This window comes from Mirounga leonina, unplaced genomic scaffold, assembly GCF_011800145.1.
Source record: "Mirounga leonina isolate KUSES-001 unplaced genomic scaffold, KU_Mleo_1.0 Mir_125, whole genome shotgun sequence".
In the NCBI taxonomy this organism is placed as follows: domain Eukaryota; kingdom Metazoa; phylum Chordata; class Mammalia; order Carnivora; family Phocidae; genus Mirounga; species Mirounga leonina.
This window is the reverse complement of record NW_023270305.1, coordinates 79,516,168-79,537,304: the sequence shown is the minus strand read 5'-3', so window position 1 is coordinate 79,537,304 and position 21,137 is coordinate 79,516,168. Positions and strand designations below refer to the sequence as shown.

The window sequence follows — 21,137 nt, the reverse complement described above, 5'->3', positions numbered from 1 at the left end:
TGGGCCCAGAGCCTGTGGATATGTTATTTGGGGCAGCAGGATGCTGGGAGCCAGAGCAGAAAACAGAACTTCTCTTTCCACCCCCCAAGGCCAAGAGCAAACCCAGCAGCCGCTGTCCTCACATGCAGCGTCAGAACTGCATGAGACCCAAGACAAGCCAGATCGACTTCAATGTCAGAGGCCTTTCTTCCCTGATGTTGGGCTGGACGTGTCCTGTTGTGGTCGGACTGAAGTGGGCACACCATGGGAAGTAGGCACAACCACGGGAGGTGGCATGGCTGGAGAAAGGATGCTGAGGCCAGGGGCTGTGTGCAAGTGTGGGTTGGAGTGAGAGAGAGACATAAGCCCAAGTCTTGGCTCCTCCATGGGCTAGTGATGGGACTGTGGTCATTGGGGAATGTCTATCGGTTACCCTGAAAAGGATAACAATACTCAGCTCATGGGATCATTGTGCAGATTTAGGTGAGGTGAGGCAGGCAAAGCTCTGAGAACAAGACAGGGCACCTGTAAGCCCTGTCAATGCTCTGCATGCACTCATGGGCTGAATTTAAGACATCAGCTAGACCTCGGCTTATCAGTCATTCACAGTGGTTTGGTGAACGTCAAGGCCATCTGAGGTATCCATCTTTCCCTGGAACAACCTATCAATTTGGCCAGGATCCAGAATACCCCTGGGACCCTGAAGTTAAGGTGCAGCTACACAGGGAAGGACAGGGCAGGGTCTATGAACCCTGTGGAGCATGGTGTCTGGTTGGCCATACCTACCAGTGACACCTTGACTGCACATGGGCCACACCAGCCTCCCTGCTGCCCCTCACACAAGCCACAATGTGCTGCATCTGCTATTGCTTCTACCCAGAATGTTCTTATCCAGGATCTCTGTGTCTTATTCATCCCCTTCATGTCTCTGCTAACAAGTTATCTGATCACAGAAACCCTCCCTGGCCCCACTCGGAATAAAAGAGTGGCTCCCACCTCCAAACTCCTGTTTTTTAGCATTTATCACTAGATGACTCATTATACATACAATGTAACCTAGGGATTATCATACCTGTGTGAGCCTAGAACTTGGTGGGCAATCAAGTTTAGAATCTCATTTAGAAACATGGGTCACTGCTGAGACCAGAGGCAGGCGTGCCTGCCAACCTGGGGATGGGAATTTCCTCCCCTGCTCTTGACAGCCTCACAAGGCAGGTTTCACTCTGCCCTTCCCTGCTGCCGTGTCAGGATGTGACTCTCAGGAGACTTCCTGGGAGTCTCTCACTGCAGCTCCGTGTGGAATCAGTGAAGCAAGTAGAGGAGAGGATGGACTAAGTGGAGGTTAAAGATCAACTAGGAGACCAAAGATGAGTTTCCTTCCGGTGAGGCATTCCGAAAGCTTCGAGTGCCCCCTGCCCCACCCACACCCCCCGTGCAACCCACAGTAGCCGGTGCCGCTCCGCACGGGGGTGTGCACTGTCACGCACACACACTGCAGGCGTGGGGGGTGAGTCACCACGCTCTGTCACAGGTGGGGGGGCTGCAAGACTCCCCACCCGCCCCCGCCCGCCTCCCCAAGTGCCGCCATCAGAGCCCAGTCAGGGGCCCATCAGGAAACACAGAGGGTCAAGATGAAAACACTTGGTTCAAGGGGCCAGTCATCCTCTGAGAGCCGCGCAGAGGGAACCACAGCTTTTCCTCCCTGGACACTCCGAACTGTCCTTTCACCTGTTGGCGGCTGGTGTCTGAAATCTGCCCGAGTCCTCCGCTGGGTCTTCAGTTCCAGCCGTAATGCATCTAACCGTGGGTGGGGCGACAGCATCCGCGGCTCAGCAGCTTTGCCATCTGAAATCTCCCCATTTCCCGGGGCTTCCTTCCCATCCTGTTCTTCTGTTGTTCCTCAATCATCCCATTTTGGATAAACAGCTCCACTGAAGTGTGCAGTGCCGACGTCAGAATTACCGGGTGGGCAAAGCTTTACAATCACTGCTCCCCGGCGCCTGGCACTGTCCTCAGGTGCTCTGGAGCACCATGTGGGGTGTGTGTGTGTGTGTAATGCAACAACAGAAGAGCTCACGATGAGGCCTGGACTGGGCGGGAGGTGTGGAAGAGTGAGGAGCAGAAGCAGCCTGGTGTGGGCACCGGCAAAGGAGTTTGTTGGAGGAGCCGAGGTTCACCAGATGGAGGCAGCCAACCTGGCTCTCAGTTTCTCCAACTGGATGATACCTTTACTTCCTGCACATCTGGGGTCTAAGCTACAGATTCTCCCTTAACTGACAGCAAGAAAGGTCTGTTCCTTAAGTAGGAGTTAAATACTTGGGAGGCATGATGAAGAAAGGCAGAGGGCGGGCGGGAGGGAGGGCCTCAGCTTCATCGGGTGGTTTGGCATCTATGAGTTTTAGGTGAATCTCCTTTTCTACAACACTGAACATCTTTCAAGCTGGCGCTTCTCTGCTTACCAAGTAGACACCTGAGCCCTCACTGGAAATGAACCATCTGCTCCTTATGCACATCCCACCCCCACCCCCCTGAAAACTCTGGAGGGTTAATGGTTTCCTTTTGGAAAACTTTCAAATTGTATTCATTTGGGTTTACATTAGCTGCTTCCTTCTGTTCTGTGTGTGGATTATTCTCCTGTTGGGTTTAATTTAACCAGATTTGCAGCTGTGCTAACAAATTCACTGATGCCCTCCTGCTTTCAGAATGGATTTTTCTAAGTCTTTTCTCTGGCTTTACTGATAGACTGTGTCCATACTGCAACACGTGGTGTCAGGCACTGTTTGGTGTTCCTATTGCTTCAAAACCCATTTCCTCTCACCATACTTCACTGCATCTCAGAGGCTAACAAGTTAGTTTTAATATTTTAATGGTTAAAATTTATGATTTATAAAAATCACTGTTAAACACAAGGAAACAACACCAAAAAATGTTTCTCTTAGTGCCATCAGCCTCAGCAACTCTTAGGAGGATCTGTGTGTTCCATAAACATGAAGATCCCCTGGGGGCCTACTTTTTAGAAATACATTGTGAAAGTCTGAGTCTTTAAAAAATATTTTAAACATGCAGATTGGTAAAGATACCCAGAACCTGCCAATTTCAATAGTTTTGGTGAATTTTTTTTAACGAGCATCTTGTACTTAATTAGACCAAAGATGGGTCTCTAAAAGAGAATCTCGGTGAAGGCGGCACCCCAGCAGGCCCACCCCATGCAGGCCCAGGGATGGTTGTCTTCGGGCCCGAGCACTTCCCTGTGCGGATGCCCCTTCTCAGCAGGAAAAATGCCTGCAGCCCAGTTCTGTTGGAGGAGGTTAGTTGGAGGTCTTCTATTAGAAACAGGTTCCTGGAGGGATCTCATCTATATCCATAGATGCCACAAATCCTGTCTATAAATAAGAATACGCATGTGCTATAGGACTCTAATCCGTCCTACAGTATCATGTCTTGCATTTAGTGAGGGCTTAGGAAGTGATTAGTTTGTATTAATGACAGATTGAGCAAGAAAAGAAAACACAAATGATGGTTTTTCCCTCTCAGCAGGAGTTGTGCTAGGGCCCAGAAAATCCTACTGGCCTTTTACAGACCCTGAAGCCCATTGCCATGGTCCACTCTGAAGTCTTGTGTTAGAGTCTTGCAGGCTTATTCAGCAATGGAAACAACAAAGACTCAGTGAGAAGGTGTCTTGCAGTCAAGGAAGCAAGTACTAGGAGAGGGGACTTTCAGATGTGCCAGGTCCTTCATAATACCTGGAATCATCTTTTACTTAAAGACTACTCAGAGAGGCCAAGATTCTCAAAGAGCCAACGGCAAGAGGTCACGGACCTCTGAGGGCAGCACTAATGAGCCTCAAAGGCAGAGCTCTTGGAGAGGAGTCCAGGACATTTCAGTTATCCTTTCTGGAAACATGCAGGGGCTGGCCCTTGGTGGGCTACCAACATCGTCAGGGCACTGTCGCTGACTTACACATGACAGGGCACATGTCACAACACGGTCACCTGCATAGGGGCGAGCTGGTTCTTTCCTGCACTGGGAGGTAACAGGCACCCTCAGACATCTCTTCACCTTGCCTCATGCCCAGATCCACATTTCTAATGCCATTCACAAATGGTATCAGCATTCCTTAGAGAGATGGCTCATCACAAGGTTTCTATGGAAAACACAGAACAAGCCTGGAGCATCCTCTAGGGCCAGAAAGCAGGGAAGGGCTAAAAAAAAAAAACAAAAACAAAAACATGGGGGTATGTCAGAGGGACACAGGAATCAACTGAAAGAGCTCCCAATCACCGGAGCTGGAATAATTTGAGCAATAAGGTAGTATTGGATTATAATCCAAAATTTAAAATAAATATTCCTGCATCTAAAATACATATCCATAGAAATAAATGATTGCATGAATAGAGGATAAGAGACAACTGTCCCGTATAGAAGAATTGAAATAGATTATGGGGACACGCACCTCTCAAGGAGGTGGAGCATAACTCCCCACCCTTTAAGAATGGCAGCTCATAGTCATCACTAAGAGGGCAAAAAGGACAGTATGGAATGGAGAAACTTACCTTTAGAGTGGAAGGGCCTGGTACGTGCTCCAGGTCAGCTCAGTGGTGACACATGATGTTGACAGTATGCACACCTGACAGGATGTGATGAAAAGGCTGCTTTACCCCAGTGGTCTCCCTCCCCAAAACCCATAAACCCAGTCTGACCGTAAGAAAAGCACTGATCAAACCCCTCAGTTGAGGGACTTTCTGCAAAACACCTGACCAACACTCCTCAAAACTGTCAAGGTCATCAAAACCAGTGAGAGTCTGAGAAACTATCAGAGCCTGGGGGCGACGTGAAGATTAAACATGCTGTAATGTGGTGTCCGGGATGGCATCCTGGGACAGAAAAAGGACATTAGGGAAAAACTAGAGACAGCTGAATAAGTATGGAAGTTAGCTACTTATCATGTACTAGCAATGCCTATCCCTGGGTTCAGACCCAGTCCCCACCTTGCCCCTCAGGCTTTGGGAAGGTTACAGCTCCTGGGGTGCTGGCCCAGGGTGCTGGCCCATCTCTTGCCCCCTGAACACTGCCTGATCCCTGTAGGCAGTGTCCTTGCACTTAAGGGTGGACTCCGAGGAAAAGCCAGCTGTAAAGGTGGGCCTTGGGCAGGAGGCTGCCTGCCTGGTCTAGGGGACAACTGAGTTCCTGCCTCCAAGGGCTTCTGAATCTCCACCAGAATCCTGCAAGCTGCACGTGTCCTGTGCATGCCTGGGGCAGGGGGGCAGTACGGGTGGTGAAAAGAACTAGAATTCCACCTTTGCCACTTAGGTTAAATTCCTTCTCCCCTATGCATCTGTCAGCGAAATGGGAATAATGTCTACTTTTCATGGCTTAAGGATTGTAATAATGCTTATAAAGAGCATTATGGGTATCTAACCCATAATCCACCATCAATATGTGGCATCTTTCATTTTTTGTTTGTTTGTTTTTTAAAGATTTTATTTATTTATTTGAAAGAGAGAGAATGAGAGAGCGAGCATGAGCCTGGGGAGGGGCAGAGGGAGAGGGAGAAGCAGACTCACCACTGAGCAGGGAGCCTGATGCAGGGCTTGATCCCAGAACCCTGGGATCATGACCTGAGCCGAAGGCGGACGCTTAACCGACTACACCACCCAGGCACCCCTGGGACCTTTCATTTTTATTATTCCTATTTGGAGAATAAATGGACAGGAAGGTCTTAGGTCTTAGGTTTCCTAGAAGTGGAATGTTGAGCTTTTTGTGAACAAAACTGAGGCTTACAGCTCCATACTTAGTTGATGATGGGTAAGAACTTTGTGCTGAACATATCCTAGGGTGCTGATCTTAAACCCCAGGAAAAGTCATTAAGTTATTTTCATAAAAGCAGAGGCCAGCGGTGTGTCCAAAAGAGCCCGCATTAAAGGGCCTTTGAGAATTCTGATTTTTTCTTACCAAGAGATGGAAAGCCAAGCTTATGGCGGCAAGCCAGGCAGTTTGTAGTGTTTGGAGTCCATGGCGAACAAGCCATGTTCTGAGTGCAGCCTGGACTCCCCAACTGTCTCTCTGGAAAATGCATTCCTCATTTTTCCCCCCAGAGACAGCCAGCACCTTGGCATATAGAGGGAGAAAGGCACGTGGTTCTAGGGGCCACGGCTGGCAGGCTGGGACTGTTCTAGCACAAAGCAGAGAGTCAGGGGCTCTGCTCACTGCCAGGGTTTGGGCCCAAGACACCCTTCGGCACTAGAAGCCTCTGGGCATCCCTGTCTGCGCTGCTGTGGGGACAGGGTGCCAGATGCTGTTCGCACCCCACTGTCCCACTGTTCCTCTGGCCACCGCTGGGAGGAACCTTCCCACTTCCAGGGGCCTCTTTTCACAGAGGGCAGGGAGGTGGCATTATGAATACCTGGTGAAGCACCCTCCTAGGAAATACTAATGCCCAGCTTAGAAAGTTCACGAAGGCCTAGGGAGAACCTCATTAGCCAGCCGAGGTGGTGGAGGATGGGCACAGGAAGAGGCATAGACCCACCAGCGGCAGCAGGCAGCCTCGTGGCCACCACCTTTTCTCACACCCTTCCTGAGTCTCAGCATCTAGTTTCTGGGCCATCGGCCGTTGTCTGGTCATTAACCGATCAGCTGGGTGTTGTTTGTTTGCTTTTCAAATTAGCCGGACAAGTACCCAGCCCAATGCAATCACAGCCATGGCTACAAGACAGGCCGAGTAGGGGCAAATCCATCCACCCTGTTCAGATGCTGGTTCTGCCAACACTTGGCATGCAGGGCAGACATCCTGCTCTGAACCAAGGTTGTGTCTCTGTTCTCCGAAGCTGCCCGAGGCTGACCCAGCCCTGCCCCCAGCCAGCACTCCCACAGCCTGGCAGGGCTGGAAGGGGCTGTGGCTCGGATATTGTCACCGAAGCCAGCCAGAAGGGCAGGGCAGATGCCTGAGGGGCTTCCAGAAAGAAGTGGAAACCACAGCATGATTGTGTGGGCTGGGGCTGGGTGACCACACTTTGTCGGGCCTTGCCTCCCTCTGTGTGTAGATTTCATTGTCACTGTCTGCTTTAAACCTGAAGCTTCTAAAGAACCCGGGTCAGTCTGTCTATTTAAGTTCTGTGGAACAGAACCTGATGCCACAGGGATGTCTCACCAGGGCATGGCCGACAGAGTAGAGGACTCACAGGTGAAGCAGATCAAACGACCCCAACACTTAGCAACTTCAGACAACAGACCTTTGCCATCTCGCACCATTTTGGAGGGTGAGGCTCGGGGAGTGGCTCAGAGGTTGCAGTCGCTGGGGCCACACCATCTAAAGACTCGATGGAGGCCGGGGAGCCACGTTTATGGAGGCTTGCCTGCATGGCTGCTGGCAGATGGCCTCACATCCTGGCTGTGTGAGCCTCTCCACGGGCTGCTTGAGTGTCCCCACGATACAGCAGCTGCACCATCCAAGACAGCAAGCAGGAAGCCGCAGTGCCTTTTATGACCCAGGCTCTGAGGCAGTGCACGGTGACTTCTGCTTTTTCTGGTGGTTGGAAGCAAGTCACTAAGATCAGCCCATACTCACAGGGTGGAGAATTAGGTTCCACCTTCTTTTTTTTTTTTTTTTTTTTAAGATTTTATTTATTTGACAGAGAGAGCACAAGCAGAGGGAGAGAGAGGGAGAAGCAGGTTCCCTGCTGAGCAAGGAGCCCGATGTGGGACTCGATCCCAGGACCCTGGGATCATGACCTGGGCCGAAGGTAGCCGCTTAACCGACTGAGCCACCCAGGCGTCCCATAGGTTCCACCTTCTGAAGTCGATGTCAGAGTTTATGTACACATTTGAAACCAGCACACCTGATTTCTGATACTAGCTTATCTCTGACTAGTATGTGACCTTGGGCAAATCACTTCAAATCTGGAGGCTTCGGTTTCTTCTGTAAAATCAGAGAGCTGACCAGATGCCTCAGAGCCTCCCCTCGACCCTCATGCCCTACCATTCATTCATGCTATGTATTTGTTAACTAAACATTTATTCAGTTCTTACTCTGTGTCTAGCTCTCTTCTCGATTCCTGTCCTCATACTAGAATACCTGGGGAATTTCTAAAAAATGCTGGTGTCTGGAACCCATCCAAGAAAACCAGCTTTAATTGGTCTGGGATGGAGCCCAGGAGTTCCACAGTTTTAAAATCTCCCCCCATGATGCCATTGTGCAGGCAGGATTGAGAACTGGTGTTCTAGAGTCATAGCCTTGAACATCCTGAATCACCTGGGGATCTGGTTAAAAATGCAGATTTTGAGGGTGCCTGGGTGGCTCAGTTGGTTAAGCGACTGCCTTCGGCTCAGGTCATGATCCTGGAGTCCCCGGATCAAGTCCCACATCGGGCTCCCTGCTCGGCGGGGAGTCTGCTTGTCCCTCTGACCCTTCCCCCTCTCATGCTCTCTCTCTCTCTCTCTCTCTCATTCTCTCTCTAATAAATAAATAAAATCTTTAAAAAAATGCAGATTTTGATACTGTGGGTCTGGAGTGAGGCCTCAGATTCCGCATTTCTAACAAAGTCCCGGGTAATACAGTGCATTTGAATAGCAAGTTTCAGTTGCTGGGAGAAAGGTGCAGAAGTACAAGGACAGTTCCCATTCCCAAGGAGCAAAGAATCTAGCTGGAGTGGAAGACATAGCATGGCAATGTAACCAGCACCCCAAGACCTCAGTGCCCAATATGTGGCCCAGACAGGACGTACCAGGAATTGAGTTTGAGGTGGTGAAGAGTATCCCAGGTGACCCACTGACTTCTGCCTGGACTGTCACAGCCATGACATCGTTCCCTCCCGTTCCTCCAGCAGCAACACAGAAGGTAAGCAGAAAGCCCAGGTCCTTCTGTGATCTGTGGAAGTCTTTCATAAGTTAGTTTGTTTAACTGAATGGTAGTTCTTTCCACAGGGAAAGAAAAGAATTAGCAAATCTATTATTTGTATTTGTTTGGTCTTATAGTGTATTCCCAAGATGCTTTTATTGTTTAGTGAGCCTGCTTTTATTGGCGCCACTAACAAATTAAAATGTGCTTTCTGAACTTATGTTAATGGCATGAAATTCTAGGCTTATGGAAATTCTAGTAAAATTTCTTTTCATGAAAGCTGCAAGTAACCATCGTCCTAGTTTTTCTTCTTTCTCTCATGGTTTTTCTGTTTGTTCTGCTGGGTCCTCTCCCTGTCCTCTGAATAGGAAGAAACGGAAAGATTCTCAGAACCTCAGTTCTTAGCAGAAGTCCTGCTCCTCCTTGGTTACTCTCTTCCGTCAGAACTAGGCCTGACTCCGGGGCTCACTGCTGTGTGTGAGCTGACCACACTCACTCAGCCTCCCAACCCCAGCCTGGCTCCTGAGGGCCGGTCCAGCCGCGTCCACATGTGCCATGCCCTCTCTCAGAACCCAGGAGATCTGGGACGACCCCGGGCCTCTCCTCAGCCCCTGAAACAGACTCCTAGTTGAACTCTGGCTTCCAGGTTCTCTTCCATTAACAGATTAATAGTCCTGAAATAGTTCCTTTGTCTTGTCACTGATTACACATGCTCCTGGCTCCTCACATCCTAATGAAGTATTTTTCAAATTTTTTTAAATTGAAGTATAGTTGACATACAGTGTTATATTAGTTTCAGGAGTGCAACATGGTGATTCAACATTTCTATACATTATGTGGTGCTCACCACGGTAAGAGTGGCTACCATCTGTCACCTTACGACATTATTACAGTATTATCGACTACATTCCCTGTGCTGGAATTTTCACCTCCATGACTCACTGATTTTAGAACCAGAGTTTCTACCAGTACTTCTCAGATCCTGAGGTGCACCACCGGGAGCCCTGTGAAAATGAGACTTGGACTCGGAGGAGGTGGGGACAAGTTTGCCGCTCCTGCCGGCTCCCATGCTGCTTGGCATGCTGGTGCTAGGCCGGGGCAGCACGGCACTGCAAGGTGCGCTCCCTGCAGCTCACCGTCCAGGGTTCACCACAACCCGCCCGCACCCCTCCCATCCCACAGGGAAGCGCGGGGCTCTGCGCATCACCCCAAAGGCCAGATCCACTTTGACGCGAGCCTTAGCACCACTGTGCCCTCCAGGAGCAGCTGTCCCTCTTCGCTCCTCCTGTGTTTAAAGTCTGTGTTGTCTCTGTGACACGCATCAGATGCTAACTTCCCCTGAAGCTCCCCGGGCTGGCATTTCTTTTTTTTTTAAAAGATTTTATTTATTTATTTGAGACAGAGAGAATGAGAGACAGAGAGCATGAGAGGGAGGAGGGTCAGAGGGAGAAGCAGACTCCCTGCCGAGCAGGGAGCCCGATGCGGGACTCCGTCCCCGGACTCCAGGATCATGACCTGAGCCGAAGGCAGTCGCTTAACCAACTGAGCCACCCAGGCGCCCCGGGCTGGCATTTCTTTTACCCTCTGTGGATCCCTCACGACCTGTTCTTGGCTGTTCTTTTGCTCTTAATCACACTCTGCCGGGCATTGTTATTTCAGTTTTTTACGTGTTTCTGTCTTTCCAGCCGGATGGTGAGGGACTGTGACTTACTCATCTTTCACTTCTTTTGTCTTTCTTTCAGCACTGAAATGGTGCTGTGCATTTATTAGGCAGTTAATAAATTTCTTTAAATGACTCAAGGTAAAATTCCTGTACTCAGTCAAAAATTAGTCTGAGAAATGGAATAAACAGCTAAATTGAAACAGAATCACTCCACTTTATAGCCCTCGCTGAATTGTATAATTGTCTGTGGACATCCCCACTGGGTCCCCAAGGTGTGACCCACCTGTTGTTGGAGGCCTAGCAGGGCTCCTGGCCCCGCAAACATTTGACAAATGCACGATTCATGAGTTTGCTGACTCTTCTCTCCTCACTGGAGGCGTAAGCCAATCTGTCTTCCGCTGCTACATTTCTGAGTCGTACAAATCAATAGCAGCAAAAACAAGACCAAGAGGAAAATGGGTAATTTCAAAAGAGGTCTTGGAAAAACAGAATCTAACTGTGTATCTTTAAAAATGGGGGGAGGCGTTGCGACCCGGGCAGGGAGGACAGAAGTAAAGGAAGGCCATCTGGCAGACTAAGTTGGACCTCGAGCATTCTCTTTGGCACATCAGACCAGAGGGCTCGTTTCTCAAAGCCAGTGCTGGATAACTGAGATGAAGAGGAGCTAGAGGGGCAGATGTGTGTTCTTCACTGGGCCTTGTAGAATCTACTCGTCAAGGAGCTAAAACCATGACTCTTACACAGCAGAAACTGAGTGTGTGTCAGGGATCTATTCTGCTCATTAGTGACGGGGCCCATGAGGTGGCAAAGCTGCTTCCAGAAGCATCTGAGGAACTGGATGCTTAGAGGCATTTTTTTAAAAAGAATGTTAGGATAACAAAACTACTTAAAGTCCTACAGAGCAATGAAATTGTAATCTTTGGGGTTACCTTTTCTACAAGGCCAAAATCTGCAAGCTGACATGTAACCTCACAGTGACGTGGCCTCCAAATAGTGGATAGCAAAGCCCCACCAGGTACCCTCACCTGAGAGTTAAGTCATCTTGGGCAGTCCTTCGTCATGGTGGGCCACACTGCCCTTCCAGGTTGCATTATTTCCAAGTGTTGGTTCTTTGATCGGGGTCAAGCTTTAGGTCAGGGTGACCCAGAGGGCTAAAGGGAATAGGCCCTAGGAAGAAAAGAAATCCCCTTGGCTATTACCAGGGGACTATGGACAGTGAGGCCTCACTCAGGCCAGAATGCTGCAGCCCATGGTGCTGCTCTCCAAAAGGCCCTCCACCCAGCCTGCCTGGGGGGCTGGGCAGGACCCAGAGGGCTGGTGACAGGAAGGCTCTTCCTGCATCCTCGCTTCAGCCCCAAGGAGACACAGGGGCTCAGAAAAACCTGCCCGTTGCTAACATGGAAAGCTACAACCCTGGTTTTCAAAGTTTAACAACCATAAGGAGTTTTGCACCATTAGCAAATAAATATTGCTTTTTTCATCTTAACCTCATGCTTTTACTTTCTGTATCTATATTTACAATGTACATAGTATCTTAGTATAATAGGTATAATAGGATGTCACATATAAATGATGCTTACTCAGTCTTTTTGCTATTAAGGATGTGCAACCCAAAAGAGCTTGGAGACCTGTGTTCAAATCCATTCCTCCTCAGGTAATCCAGTGTGTCTGAATCACCTGGAATCTCACTGAAGTGCAGATTTTAATTATTATAGGTCCAGGAAGACAGAGATTCCGTGTTTCTCACAAGCTCCCAGGTGATACTGATGTAGCTGGTCTACACAGCACACTTTGAGGAGACAGCAGGTTCTGGCTCCTAATCTGTAGAAAGTTGCTGACCCTGCGGCCCACCTGGAGGTGGTGTGCATCCAAATGCCAGAGTGGAGTGAAATGCTCACCAGCCCACCTGCATTCAAGAGATGGGAGCAATGCCTGCACTAGGGTTACCCAGCGTGGGTTAACATTCCTCATCCACCGCTTGCTGGCTATTATAACCTTAAAGAAGTTATTTAGCCTCTCTGAGCCCCAGTTTCCTCATCTGTAAAGTGAGATCAATAACAGCACGTCCCTCCGGTTGTTCTGTGAAAGTCAAATGAGATGGTGTGTGTGTCACCCTGGGCATAGTGCCCGGGGTGTGCAGGATGGGGGCTTCTGGGATGCAGGATTCTGTTTTAAACCCAGGACCGTGGGATGGTTGGTCTCATGGTCAGCGCTCAGCAACACATCTGCGTACTGTCTCTATGGCCCAGGCTCTGTGGCTCTATTCTTAGGTGTCTGTCCAGCTGTGGGTGTGAGCGCCGGTGCTGCCCCCGCCTGAGCACTGGTTGCTCTCTGAGCTGCAGCTGCTGGGCGGGGGCTCCGTCACCCAGAGCTCTCTCCGACACGCCTTAGGCTTGCTGATCCCTGGGGGCTTCCACTTTCTGTCCCTCAGGTTGCTGCTCTCAGTAACATTGTGACACGAGGAGAAATTTATCTTAATGGGCTCTTATTTTCCTTTTTTAAAAATCCACACATGAAGCCCCCAAACAAACAGAAATCCATGGTCTAGTTTTATCCAATAGATGGTGTTATCTGGAGCTCTGAGGGAAAGGAGGAAAGAAAATGGTTTATGACGTAGAAGTGAACCAATTAAAAGATCAAGCTCACCTTAACTTTTTCTACAAAGACCCACTTTTCCATGCATGGACAGCACCCAGTTCTTTTCAGGTTTTATAGCCGCCTCGTTTGGGCAGAAGAATCAGGAAGTCACTTGCTGCACACAGGACTGTTATAAGCCTCTTTGATAATAATAATAAAAAAAGAATGAAAAGCAAGTAAGAAACCCGTAAACACTAACTTTAAAGACCTGAGAGCAGTGGGCCTCGCCTTTCCTCTGTTCTCTTTCTTACCTGCAAACCCCCAACCATATTTTCCACAGCAGTCACTGCAGCCTCGGGGAGAACATGAAATACTGAAGTAAAAGAAAAGTCTAGCCTTTGATATTCTTAATTTTTTTTTTCTGATTTTCTCTGTGAAATATGAACCCACCACTGATTATCCCAGGGACTTGATCTCAAAAATACAAGATGGGCTGGTGCCGGTGGGGGAGATCCTGGTGAAGGGGGTCCTGCTCTCTGCTCCCTGCTTCTCTACCCACTTTGGCTTTGAGTACCATGTTAGTGGATTTGTTTGTCCCACGTGGCCACCAGTGCTCCCGGTCCCAAGGAGGCCGGTCCTCCCACTGCTGCCCTCTAGGGCCAGCTCCTGGACTTGGAGCGTGGACCCTCACAGGGAGCTGGGAGGAAGGCCCCCCCATAGGGCCAACAGTGCAGAGGCTTATTCTCTCAGCAGCGCTATAACAAAATGCTGTAGCTCGGTGCTCCTGAAACCAGATGGGTTCTCTTACTACTGGGATGAACTAGCGAAGTAGAACTCTAATAATCACTGCTATCCGGAGGAAAGACAGTCTCTTCCTCAGAGGCTCTTGGCATTGTCTCAAGGAAGGGGTACGATGTATGGCTGAGGTCACAGGCTCCATGCTCTGGCCCCACAGGACCAGTGAGACGTCACATAGTGGGAATTCCTGTGCCCCATGAGGAACACTGTCCCAGGGGACCTAACCCTCGGTGGGCCTCCAGTGCTGTTGTACATCTTAAAGTTTCGGGGTGACTTAATGTCACTCCTAGCTCCTTCACCACAGCCCGTACATTCATTGTAAAGATGACCCAATTAAAAACGTTAATAATAGACATGACAAAGATGGAACTAGAGCAGCTAGTAAAATTGTTGTTGAATACTTGGAGTTTAATTCATGAGAAGAAAGCAGGGACAGAAAAGACCAGGAGGAGGGGATTACATCAAAGTTAGTCTGATCTAAACACCTTGATGTGCTAATGGCTCCAAGTGCTTTAGACCCAAGGATACGGTGATGTCAGATGCTTTACTTGTGCACACTCGGAGTCCAGCTGGAAAGGGGAAGGCGTCACTCACAGATAAGGGAACTGGGCCCAAATTTTATAACCTAATTTAATTAGCACTGATCTGAGGTTGCTGGTACCTGGTTTTTCCGGTTTTCAGGAAATATATCTTGGCCTGGGGGTGACGGAGTACTAAGGGAGGGCGAGTTCAGGGAGGGGTTTGGAGGGTGGGCTGTGAGACTTGAAAGGCCTCAATATTGAATTTCATCTGTGATGTGATAAAACCTCAAGCCTCCCTCTCTTCACCTGCCAATACGTACAGAAAGCCACACCTCTCCTACATCAAACATTCAATTATGATAAACCCCAAGGTAGAGCGAAGGAGACTTTCAACTGTGGCAGTCACTGGAAGGGAAATGAAAGAAGTACACAGACATCCAAAGGTAAGAGGAAAATATCCAAATCCCTCTAAAGTCTGTGGAGCTCAGGAGGAGAAAATCCTTATGGGGTGAAAGCCCTCTGAGGATCCTCCTGTGTTTGCCATTTCTTTCTCTCACCAGAAGACCTGTATCTGGGGAAACAAACTGGGACATTTATGATCATTAAAAGATGTAACACCTACCCATACACACAAACACATGATTTGTGGGACAATATTTAAATGGGGGAATGTGAAATAAGGAGTAAGTTTTTAGGGAATTAGTGTAAAACAAGCAGGTTGTGTTACTGAAGGTAAAGAACCTTATGGTATTCAAAATATAGAGAGTATTAAGCTGAACTTTATAGGATTTAATTAGAGTGAATAAATTATTCCTTATTCTCAAAACGCTGTTAAGTATGTTTCTGTTGTGCTACATCGTTTGAAGAATTTCTCCCACACGTGCTGTATCTGCCGCTCTCTGTAGGCTCATGATGAAGGATGGGTCTCCCGGGGGAAGCCCACCCATGGGCTCATGCCACCACTGAATGAGCCGAGAGCTCAGCTTAAGGGAAACAGCGTGAATCTTTTATTTTGTGAGCTTTCATATGAATTTATCTTCAATGTTTTTCTTTCTAGAGTGGTTTGCTATTTGCTGTTCCATTTTGCTCACAGAAACCTGGTTCTTTAAATAGGAGTGTCTGAGTTGTCAAAATCTCATCCTTAGTCACTGGTTACCATGTTTTGCTTTTTTTTCCCCCCAAAAGTGCCTGACTTTCTCTTAGTTAGAATATGAACTTTTATTTCCCATATTTTGGGTTTCATGTTCAGTGTAGGGGAAGGATGAACAGTTGCATGAGTCCATTTTTTTAATCACAGTACTATGTTGGTGGGGTTGCTTTTGAGTCACATGACCTGGGGTGTGCAGCGGGCTCTAGCACGATTCACCAGTGGGACCTCAGAAAAATCCTGGAACTCTCTGAACCTCAACCTCCTCAGGGGTAAGGCTCACCCCGTCTCACAGGAAGACCACAGCGGGGCAGGGGAGGGGGGATCATCTGGATAAGCCTAGATATTGTAATTAGAAAACATCTGAGAGGAGGAAGGAATCTGAAAGACCCTCTCCTGTCCTGCCCAGTGGCGTAGCCACTAGCCACACATGGCTTTATATTTAATTGATTAAAGCTAATAGGCATTAAAAATCCAGGTCCAGTTACACTAGCCATGTTTCAAGCACTCAGCAGCCACATGTGGATAATGGCCACCATACTGGGCAGCTCCAGGCTCAGCTGCCCCATCTTACGGCCAAGGAAGAGGATCTGAGAAGTGAGTGTGGGACTGGTCAGCGCTGGAGTTCACTGTCAGTACAGGGTGTGGACATCCCTCCAGCCAGCTCCCACTGTCTTCCCTCTGCCCACATCTTTTCGGGAGAAGGGTAGAACTTACGGAAAGAAGGGGCCCCTCATTTGTAGTTTGCAGGTCAGGGCTGGGCACTTCTATGAGACCCTCAGCCTGGGAATTGCCCTAAATTCATCACAATGTCCTGAAGAGCCCCCAGATTCATTCTTCTGTTGAAACCACAACCTGCTGCTGCAGATGATAGAGTTTTACAAAACAGTCTCTAAAAAGTCCTCTCGTAACTGATCTGCATCCTGACTGCATGAATGTCAACAGCTGATGTGAGGGCGATATTACACTATAATTTTGCAAGATCAAACCATTGGGATAAAGAAGACACCAGGTCTCTGCATTATTTCTCATGACTGCATGTGAAGCTATAGTTATCTCAGAACAAATAGGTTAATTTCTTAAAAGGTCCTTTTGCAGCTCTTACAATTCACATCTTTTTCAATTCAAGAGTGTCTGCATTCTTTAACACCCTAGAAACGGATTGTGGACAGGTTTTCAATGCAAAGTGAATTTTCTCCTCCCAGCTCCTAAGAACCCCGGTTTTACTAAATTTAGAGTTCATGATGGTATTTTACTTACAGCAACCATTTTGCATTGCCATGGAATCTCAAATAAGAATACATAGCACAAAGCTTCACAATGCAGTTTTCTAAAACTAAAGCATCTCTCTTGTGGGGTTCAGGCACAGCACACAGCACCAGTGATGGAAGTTAGGGAAGGCACAAGGAGTTGGGAACTGCACGCGGCAGGGACTGATTTTGACTGGCATGCAGAGCCACGGGATTTTGTTCAGTTCAATTGACCGTTGCTGCTGAAAGGACTGGCAGGAGGTAGGAGATGGCAACCATAGTCGGCAAACCCCTTTCCTTGGCATCTCTGCTGCCTTCAGTTCTCCTGGAAAATACTGGGATTATTTGTGGACCTTTAATGCAACCACAGAAAAGTGAGGATCTTTGAATTTGTGTTCAGGGTCTTGGACAGAAGGGTGGTATATGTGGCATTGAGAGGTGTGTGCACGGTCGTCATTCTGGGAAGCGGAAAAGCGGCAAAGCGGGAAAGTGGCGTCCTGGTCACTGGCGAGAACGTGGGCCTTGGGTGGGAAGTCTTGGTTGGACTTCCTTTTTCATCACTTAGTATTGGTTGTTTGAACATAGACAATTCACCTAACCTCTTTAATCCTCAGTTTCTTTTATCTGTGAGACAGGCACAATAAAACCAACCTGTTTCATAGGATTGTCATGAGACGTAACTTGGGTTCGTATGTGTGAAGCGCTTAAAGGAATGAACGCGACTCTCTGCAGTGGGCCGTGTGCTTTTGTGGATTCTCAGAACCACAAGGAAAGGCCAGGGTGGGGGTGCCTTGAAAGCGTCCCATGTCCTGGCCCCGGACGGAGTTCATACTCCACTTGGATGTCTTTGTAGATTTCCTTTCTGTGCTTTACAGGCAAAGTCCAACGGGGAGAAAATCTCTCCGGGATTTCATCCAAACTGTTATATTCTGAGACAGGGTGTTGGGAGAAATAGCTCATGACTCATCCTACAGCTGCATTTCCCTTCCTTGGTTTCCCTGAACACAGCTGGGGTTTTCGTACAAATATAAGCTTGGAAAAATGAGAGTTGGCCTGGCCACACGTAACACGGACACACTGCCTCTGTCCTTTCCCAGCCTGGTGACCACTCATGAGGCAGTGAGCCCAGCACACTCAGGCTGCAGAACTGGGCCCAGGACCCCTTGCATGAGAATAAGTTCATTTTGACCCCCAGAGTTCAGAAAAGAAAACAGTTGTTAACACCGGCCAGTGGATGCTCATTTAATATAAATATCTGTTCTTCTTAGAATCACCATAACAAAAAAGGTAGCCCCACCTATGACATATAAATCTAATGTTTGTTCCTCAAGAACTTGGCTTGTCTCTCTTGGGTCCCCTCTGCTCCAGGCATCCCATTGCACAAGTCCACCACAGAAAGGGTTCTTGGGAGGATTCCAGATGAGGGCCTGGCACCAGCTCTCCTGGGTGAGTCTCAGAGCAGCTGAGCCCGTGGGAAGAGAAGCAGCTACAGCAGATCCACTGGGAGAGGCCAGGCTGTGATGGGGGTGGCTGGCCTCCAGGGATGCTGGAGCCCCCATCTGAGTGACCACAGCCAGGAAAGCCCAGGGCTGGTGGCTCCTGCGGGCAGAGGTGTGACCTTAGGCTCTAGCCTCCTTCCATGAGGACTTCCCTTCTGCTTGTCTAGAAGGGAGAGAGCTGGACGGTGCTCCCTTGCTTCACTCTGATTCTTTGTTTCTGTCATTACAAATCATGCTCGTTTTTCTTCTTCCCTCTACAACTGCAAAATCTAGTCAGGGACCACCAGAAGTCCTTGGTGGTGGCCATTCTGCAGAATCTGCTCCCCACCTGCTGGGAGAGGCATTGAGGGAGGGACCATAAGGTGGCTGAGCTCTCCTACATCTGTGGATCTTTGACCCAACAATTCTGTCCCCAGGAATTTATCCTAAGGAAAGGATTAGATTTCCTTGCACTGTGTGAGTTATGTATAGTGTAACATTGATTATAACAGTGAAAGAGCTTGGGGAATGGGTTTACTACTCATGGGACATCCATGTGGTAGAATACTATGCAGCTCTGCTCCTAGAGAATATTTCATGACAAAGGGAGATGTTCATTAAATTATTAAGCAAAAAGGATACAAAACTCTATGTGCAAAATGATTCTCGATTAGATATATAGATGGATAGATAAGATAAGATAGAAGGAAACATCAAAATCTCAATATTTCTGGATGGTAGGACTACAAGTGCTTTCTAGGTTTCTTCTTTATAACTTTACATATTTGAAAACTTCCTACGATTAGTATGTATTGTTATTATAGTCAGAGAATTATGAAAAAATGTCAATGAGGCTGAGTGATGAATGAGGTCATGGTCCATTGTTCTGTTTGCTGGGAGGGCAGTGGAGACAGACGTGTGTAGCCCACCTGCTTCCTCAAGCTCCTTAAAAAGTTCTAGGAGACACACTTGATGATCTGGCTGTAAGAAAGTCAGATACCAAGTATTTTGGAGGAGCATAACGGTGGTCTGTAAAGGCACTCACCACCAACATCACCTTGTTGTGAGCTCAACCCATCCTTCACTAAAAATTCTAAGGTACCGATCACCTGTTCTTTGTTCAGTGTCCCAGGAAAGCACCAAGTCAGGTCCCAACACAGGGTTAGAATTTTGGGGAATCCACTGCAATGATCTCCACCAATGGAGAAATGAGCCCAGAGAGACTGGCAGTTGCCTAAGGTAGCCAGGCTGAACCAGGACTAGGGCCCACCCTCCCAACTCCCATCTACTTAGCACTGTGTCACATCAGTAAGTCCCTCCTATGAGCTGCCTTCAATCCTGGTTGCTAGTCGAGAGCTAGCAACCTGCTCCCTGGAGGGCAGCATTTTGTCAAACTGCCAGTTGCCTCCCCTTAGGGCATCATGAAGTTGATACTGTGGGTCAAGACTAGTGTTTATTCTTTTTAATGGAATGGAATACGTAGTATAACATTGAATCACATAGTGGGAAATATTAGGTAGAAAGGATGGTTTGTAAATCTTTTATTCCAGTTATATGTGTATGTGCCTATGTGTACATGTGTTCAAAAGACTCGGGTTCATGGGGCCAGACCCTTGGAAAAGTCAGTGTCTCAGAAGACTCACCTTCCTCATTTTCATACAGTGTTTTATGCCAGGCTGTGGAATAACATGCAGACATACTCTGAGGAAAGCCCCAGCCTTGGTCACCTCTGTGAGGCCAGTGGCCCACCGTGACTGCCCCAGAGGACTGCAGCCATTCACTGGGCACCCAGACCTGAGTGCTCAGGGTGCACCCCACACCTAGGTGCTGGCCTGGCCGGACACCCCAGAGTGCGAGGCCCCAGCTCCCCTTCGGCTGGTGACAACGGCAGCAGCTGGGCTCCTGGGAAACCTGACACCTGAGTCATTTCACCACAGGTTTGAATGTCACAGAAAAGCAAGCATTCAAAGATGCAGTATTCTGGTCATGAAAAATCAGGAGGACCCCAGATTGGACCAGAGCAGGGGGAACTCCATGAGACAGGCTCCTCTTGCCTGGGAACATGACACTTGAGCTTCTGCACACCAAGGTTGGCTCGCTTCTTCCCTCCACGCCCCACCTTCCTGGGACTTTCTCAACACCAGCTAAACGGCAGTTTAGTTTCCATTTTTTAGACTCACCTCCGGATGTCTGGCTCACTACATCCACAGACACCAGGAAACTCATGTTTCCTTTCCATCCGCTTGCTTGCTGAGGAAGCTGATTGCCAACTTCAAGTCCCCTTCTCTTCTACCCACTAGGCTATGTGAGTCCCCCGGTCCCTGGCCACAGGCATCCATGGAGCTTTGTCAGCCCGCTGCCCACACTTGGCCTTGCGATGACTTCCTTTGGCTTCACAGAAACCTTGGCTTCACCTGAGTCACCCCCACCCCCATATACGCACACTATATTAGGCATGATTCCAACATGTTCTCAGAATCAGGAATTCCAGGGAAGCCACAGAGAGCTAGATGTTGACACAAATTATTCTCTGGCTCTTGCCCATTTTCCAAGCGTGACCTGGAGAGCACCACATCCATTCTCCGTTCGTGCCAATTCTAATTGCCTCAGCCCCCAGCCGGAGGTCGCTCTGTACCCACTGGCCAGAGGAGGGTAGTATGTCATTAGGGGGCTGTCGCTCCCAGATTCTTCCACGACTCTGTTGTCATCCCGCTCCAAGCCTGGTGCCTTTTCTCAGCCAGCCGTGAGCCTGGAGAGCTCACACCCCGCCTTGGTCTTTCGGACTGACCTTAAGGTCACAGCATCCCAAATAAGCCTCCCTCTTGGGCTTTTAGGTTTCCTGAAGCACCTGATATCTCAGGCCATTTGAGCAGAGGCCAGCTGCAGAGGCT

The 21,137-nt window shown here is 48.6% G+C and overlaps 1 protein-coding gene across 6 annotated transcripts in view; it reads left to right on the top strand.

Moving 5' to 3' along the window:
- Positions 1-21,137, top strand: part of EDAR (ectodysplasin A receptor) — a 107,461-nt gene that overhangs the window by 23,213 nt on the left and 63,111 nt on the right. The window lies entirely within an intron of this gene.